General features: G+C 44.1%; 1 long non-coding RNA gene across 1 annotated transcript; it reads left to right on the top strand.

Moving 5' to 3' along the window:
• The first annotated feature begins 3,015 nt into the window (after positions 1-3,015).
• Positions 3,016-6,884, top strand: LOC137544257 (uncharacterized). Its single transcript, XR_011025800.1, has 2 exons — positions 3,016-3,164; positions 6,590-6,884. It is a non-coding gene; the product is annotated as an uncharacterized lncRNA (long non-coding RNA).
• Positions 6,885-7,108: the final 224 nt, after the last annotated feature.

Consider the following 7,108-nt stretch of genomic DNA (forward strand, 5'->3'; position numbering starts at 1 on the left):
ACTTACCTGGGCTTCCTCCAGACCCTGCATGCCTGTGTTCCTCCCCGCATCTCCACTCCGAGGGTCCCCTCCATTCCCTGATATTTCCTTTATGGTGGCTGGAAAGTGTAATGGTTAAGGACTCTGCCTCTGACATAAGAGATCTGTGTTCAAATCTGGGCTCTTCCTACCTAGTAAGCAGCACCTATTCAGTAAGGAGATCTTTGGGCAAGACTCCCTAACACTGCTACTGCCTACTGAGTGCGCTTTGGTGGCTGCCTAGCAAGCGCTTTGAGTCTGACAGGAGAAAAGTGCTATATAAAAAAGGAATTATTATTAAAGATGAACTTTAGTGAAAAGGGGAAAAAAATAAACCAATGCATTGCAAAGCGAGGAGTTACAAAACAGAAGAGGGATCAAGAAATAATTGATTTCCGCCATGTAATTTGTTCATATTGTGTGTTTTGCTGTAGGATATGCTGCCTTCTGGCTTTCACTGGACCGCAGCTGTCTTGTTTTCCAAGGCTATACTTGTAAAAAAAATGCTGCTGAAGATATATTAAAGTTAAGAGGTCAAGAAATGTATTAGTCATATAAATATGAGCAGAGGACAGGAAGGACAGATAAGGAGGGGCGTTTGCACATGCTTAGTAGTTTACAAGTAGTGGCTGCAGTTCCACATCTCCTCCTCCTGTTAGTACTATTGCTGCTTTGTCATTGTGGTGGGCTGTTGTGCTGAATTTCACAACTGTTGCTTTCAGTAAAATGTCATCACATCATTCTCTATCCTCCTTCTACACTGTGCTGTGCCACATACTATGTTGGCACTTTATAAAATCAATAATATGGCACTTTATAAATCAATAATAATAATAATACTCATCTGCAGTGCAGCTGTCACTATTTCACCTCTGGCACTGCACAACTACTTTTCTGACACAGAGGAGATGTCCCAGATATACCAGTAATGATCCTGAATCAAACCCTCTGATTGCTGGTATCAGCATGGCATTGGAAGGGTTAATAGATTAGCAGTACTTTGTGTATGTGGTAAACTGCATAAACCATGACCTACATAAGCTGCTGTCCAAAAGGGAGGTAGGATAGGGAAAGAGGAGCTGCTGCCAGGGCGTAACAATCGTCCCGTGACCCCCGTCATTGCCTGAAGGGACCCTCTTCTGTCAGGAGATGCTGAATGTGGCAGCAGAAGCATCATCGATTACCTGTTACCTTATAGTATACCTCCCAGTGGCTCCCATTTCTGCATGTCATGTGACATCCACCAGCGCCGCAAGGATATACATTGTACGGCGCAGCTGAAGAGAGGAGTAAAAAGGACATGTAGGTTGCTTCGCTGAGAACAGGAAATAGATGATGCTTCTACTGCCACGCCCTTCTATATTGGTGGGTGGTGTATGGTCAAGCTATCATGAGGGGGGGAGGGGGGTTGGCCAGTGTTGTGATCTTGGGGGGGTTGGTTGCCTGCCATAGTTTTGCAGTGGGCCCGGTCAGCTCAGTTTTGCTGGGGAAACAGAAAATTCTAGGTATGCCTCTGGTTGCTGCACATAGAAACAGGGTTTAGGTGCACTAGGAATGCCGTAAGTAGGGGATCTGCACCCCCCCCCCCTTCCACCCAATGTATAACCTCAACGGCCTACCCCAATGCCTAACTTTTTCCGTCTCTTCCCAATGCTTAACCTCAAATACCCCCCGCACGCCCAACGTTAACTGTCCCCGTACCAAATTTGGGTACCAATAAGTAGAATGCGCCCGAGCCCCCATTCAATTTTTTCTGTCCTATTTTTTTACAACTTTTTTCTGTCTTATTCTATTTCATGCTCAAGTTGTACATTTTAATAAATGTGTTGGCCCTGTTCCTACACTACAATTTTTTCCACAGAACAAATGTAAATGTAATATGGACGTACATATCTGTATGCAGTAGAGAGAAATTGCAGAAAGAGCTGCATAAAAAGCGACGTTTTACATCTCAGTTGTACTTCCTGGAACAGTTGTTTATTAACATGCTAGTCATAATACATCTTGTTACTCTTCCTGGCTGACTGGAATGCGGGGAATTCTGCTGCTTCTTCTAACATGTTGCTGGATAGACAGTGTGGTGAGGAAGCATTACCAGCACAAACCAAACATATTTTCCTATACACACTATGCCAAATATGCCCTCATTCTATTACAACTATGACAACAGACAACAAGAACAGATTTTTACACGTTTTGTACTGTCTAAAAATAAGCCTGAAGGTTTGCAGGCAGTAAAAAAACACAATTGCCTCTAGCTTGTTTATATGCAAAGCAAAGGTTGTAGAATAATTGCTCGAAACTACAGTACTGCTTTTTTAAAAATGAAGGTAATTACAGATGATTATTTCTCCTTGTCTAAAATTACGCTCTCATAATGTCATGCCTCCCAACTTTTAGAGATAAGAAAGAGGGACACTTAAAGGGGCACTATTGCTAAATTCTTCTTTATAAGTCCCTTTAACATAAATATTTGTATGTGCAGCATTGTTAATGGCATTTATTGTGGCTGTTCAAATTTTTTTTTTTACTCTGGCACTATCCATTCATTGTTAAGGAGGCACGTCAGAAGATTTACCTTACTGACGCCAAATCAGCATAATCCATTGAGTGGTAGGAGGCATCTAACTGTGTTCTGTCTTGCCGTTTTTTCCTCCCCCCTCTGGTTTGCTCAGCGAGGATTATGCCAACTGTAACTGCAGTTACTGAGCTACGTGTACAGCTGCAGCCACCGTACAGCGCAGGACGAGATAAAGCAGAACACAGCAATAGCGAGCGTGTCTGCTAGCTGCCGCCGCTGTGTGCGCACTTGAAAAGACTAGAGCTGCCTGCTGAGGACCCTTTCTTTGAAGCTGGCACAGCAACGGACACCTATTGTTGTCCGTTACTGTGGTAACCAGCTCTAGTCTTTTCAAGTGCGCACACAGCGGCGGCAGCTAGCAGACACGCTCGCTATTGCTGTGTTCTGCTTTATCTCGTCCTGCGCTGTACGGTGGCTGCAGCTGTACACGTAGTTCAGTAACTGCAGTTACAGTTGGCATAATCCTCGCTGAGCAAACCAGAGGGGGGAGGAAAAAACGGCAAGACAGAACACAGTTAGATGCCTCCTACCATTTAATGGATTATGCTGATTTGGCGTCAGTAAGGTAAATCTTCTGACGTGCCTCCTTGACAATAAATGGATAGTGCCAGAGTAAAAAAAAAATTTTGAACAGCCACAATAAATGCCATTAACAATGCTGCACATACAAATATTTATGTTAAAGGGACTTATAAAGAAGAATTTAGCCGTAGTGCCCCTTTAAGCCATGCCCCTACCACACCCCTAACCATGCCCCGACACACCCCTTATCAGACCCCCAGCACACCCACCATAAAGATTGTATAAGAAAAATATGTTTTTTGTCATTCAAACCACACTGGTCCTTTCTTTCCAGCTTCATTTTCCTTTATATTGAAAGTTGAAAATAAGAAAAATTTCAATTTGTAAACACATTTTTCAGTAGTAAAATACATATATGTAAATAGATCTGTACATGAGTCCTGAATGAGGGACAATTGAGTAAAGCAGAGGGACAGAGGGATTTAGTTTCCAAAGACAGCTGTCCCTCCAAAAGAGGGGCAATTGGGAGCTATGACAATGTGGGCAGAGTCAGTGGGACGAGCTAGGTAAACCACTCCTTTTTTGCCTTTGTGGGTCAGAATTTCATCCAGGTTTTTTTTTAATAATTAGGCTTGGTTACCACTTGATCTCAAGCGGGTGTGATACATAAGAGGTCCACACTGCTGGTTGGACCAAGGGGGGACAGTGCTATAGTTGGGTAAGGGGGCTTGTACTTATTCATTATCCTTCTCTCTAATCGCTGCATTCTATACATTACTGTTCCCAGCGTTACTCAGACAGGGAGATCAATCTTTGCAGCTGATTAGGGATAAAATTACTTTGATATATTCATTTTTGTGCCCCTACCTGTACTTAGCTGATTATATTAGTGTACGCATATTTATGAACTTATATACCTCCCCTCTGATGACATTGGCAGTGTATTTGTTTTTATTGTTTTACGTCCTTGAATAAAATTGTTATACATTTTATTACACCTGTGTGTAATTGTCTTGACATTTAGACCATGGATTGCTTTGTTTTTGTATAATGGCGTTTACATTTTTTTCCCATGGATATGGATTTGATAGTGCTCTGTTTTGCTGTGATACATTTGGTTCCCACTTGAGACACGTACTTTATGGTGAGAGTGAATGTTGTTGTTTTTTTTGTTTTTTTGTTTTTTGTTTACTTCTGATTTGCTTTAAATTGAAATATACATCAGAACAGAGGCCTATTTTAGAATGAGGAGTTAGTACTGCATATACAGAATAAACTCAGATAATGCTAATAATAATGCTGATAATTGTACAGTAACCAACCCATACCTCTGTTCACAAGCCCAGTGACCAATCAGTGGCATTATATACCTCTGAAAGAAGACTTTGATGTATAAAGAAGTGCTGATTTTTCAAATTGTACCTGCCAGCAGGGTAGTTTGGAGCTTACATCACCTTTGTTAAACAAGTAAGGCTGGGTTCACAGTGGTCAGTTGCATAACGCACGCGTTATAATGAGTGTGATCTGCAATGGAGACTGGCCATAGACTTTAATACAAAGCCTGCATGCAGCCAGTTAGAATAACGTGATCCGTCACAATGCAGTACTGTGAGCAGCCCCATAGAACTATATGTGCATTATCATGCAGAATTATTCTGCAAAGTAACTGAGCACTGTGAGTTGGCCGTTACATGTGGTTTCATAGACCCAATTGATACATTTCAAAAGTTAAACTTTTCTACTGTATTTTTTTTCTTTTTAACCATTTGGGGACCGGCCGCCTAACCCCCCTTAAGGACCACGCGTTATTGTATGGGAGAGGGGGGGGTCAGGCAGCCGGATCCCCAGTTCTGCGTGCTGGACTGTGTGTCCCCATTGTGGCCAGGTGTCTCCCCTGTGTGCAGCAGCCTTCACTCACGATCCAGGCTCCAGCGATGAGCCGCAGTGGACCCCTCTGCTCCGGCCTGCATCTCTGCTCCTACTGCCGCTCAGATCTGGGTCGCGGCTTGATGACGTCATTAAAGGGACTCCGAGCTCATCTTAAAAATGAAAATTGTACTCACCCGGAGCTTTCTCCAGCCCTGTGCTGGTCGGGAGGTCCCACGACGGCGTCCTGGCTCCTCTCCTAGTCCCTGCTCCGGAACGGCTGACCGGCGGCAGCCCGGGCGACACTCGGCCGAGTGTCGGGATTCTTCTTCCGCGTATGACGTGGTTGACGTCACACGCCGGCCACCTCGCGTCATCACTGCGGCCGGCGTGGCAGTACGGCGCATGCGTGCTTTAATCGGGCATGCGAAGTACTTTCACGCCGGCCGGCGTGTGACGTCAGCCGCGTCATACGCGGAAGAAGAAGCCCGACACTCGGCCGAGTGTCGCCCGGGCTGCCGCTGGTCAGCCATTCCGGAGCGGGGACTAGGAGAGGAGCCAGGACGCCGTCTGGGGACCTCCCGACCAGCACTGGGCTGGAGAAAACCTCGGGTGAGTACAATTTTCATTTTCAAGATGAGCTCGGAGTCCCTTTAAGCCGGGACCTGGGTCTGACCTCAGAGGGAGCAGAGATGCCGGCAAGAGCAGTGGGGAGCGCCGATCGTCGCGGGAATGGCAGGGAGGTGGCTGGGACAGGAGCGGGCAGCACGGAGAAAGGTTCGAGTAGAAGGTCTTAAGTACCATCTGGCGTGGGAAGCGATATCACCTAGGGAGGGTCCTAAGTGGATTGGGACCCTCCAGAAGTAAGTGCCCTACTCGTATAGCCTGTATTTATCTTTTTAATCCAGAAATAAATGAAATCATATACTTCACTGAAAGCACCTTATTTGCTTTATTTGCACATTGAGTGCATATAGGTGGAGGAATAAATAAAAATATCATCTATTAAGAAGAGTATACCTGCGCTGTGCTACGCAAAACATTTCTGACTATTTGGATGTAAAGGATTTATCCTTTCACAGCAGCAATCTACTCTTAGTATATTGGGGCACCACGGTACCAAGTCTGGACAGTGAGGGAAGATGTCAGCTGTCATATGACGGCTTAATCTCCCATCTCGGGTGCGCATGATCGCGCCGGGGAGCAGTAACGGCGGGCGGCGTAGATCCTATGCGGCATCAGGCTAGAACAGCCACAAGTGCGGTGTAGGATCTCATATAGGCGGTCTGGAAAAGGTTAAACAGTCAGCAGCTTAGCAAGATGAATTCCAGGTTTACAACACAGTTACAAGGGATTGTCAATGAGATGCAAATAATTCTGTGTTCATGCAGGATTTTGCAAATGTTTATGCAAACGTATGTGGCTTGAAATTGGACCAATGAAATTCCAACCTTGGCTTCATTTGATTTGTTCATTTTCAAGTTGCATACAAAATGTAACCAGATCTTTTTGTATCTCATTTACCATCCTAGTGTTAAAATATAATTTTGGCATACATTTAAAATAATTTTGCTTTTTCTCACAAATTCTCTCATTCCCTAGTGGCTGTACTGAAGGAAATTTCCACGAGAAGTGATCATCCTGCATGAGCTGTGCCATCACTCAGCATAATGAGGAGGGTGCGGCACACACAAAAAGCAAGCTTTATTAACACCAGAAGGAGAGCACAATCTGTACCAACCCCTTAACAACATGTACTGTGCGTTTATCTTGCCTTCATCTGACACACCTAAACTGCTGAAAGAGAAAGCTGCTTGTGAGTCATCACTAGTAGATTTTTGATCCACTGGAGAAAACCCCTTTTATTTTATTGTGTATCATAAACCAGTACTATTCATGTTACACTGCTTATTTATTCTCATAATCGCAAATGTTTTAAAACTATACCACCACTGCAACCACTAATAAGGAACACAGGTATGCTGACTCACAGGTACATTTTAAATAAAAAGTACCTGATTTCCCGTGTACTGTAATTTTTCCATAGTCAGATAACCTGGAGTTTTTCACATGTGATGTATAAGGGTAGGTATAAGACTAGGTTTACAGTGATCAGTTGCA

This window comes from Hyperolius riggenbachi, chromosome 2, assembly GCF_040937935.1.
Source record: "Hyperolius riggenbachi isolate aHypRig1 chromosome 2, aHypRig1.pri, whole genome shotgun sequence".
NCBI classification, from domain to species: domain Eukaryota; kingdom Metazoa; phylum Chordata; class Amphibia; order Anura; family Hyperoliidae; genus Hyperolius; species Hyperolius riggenbachi.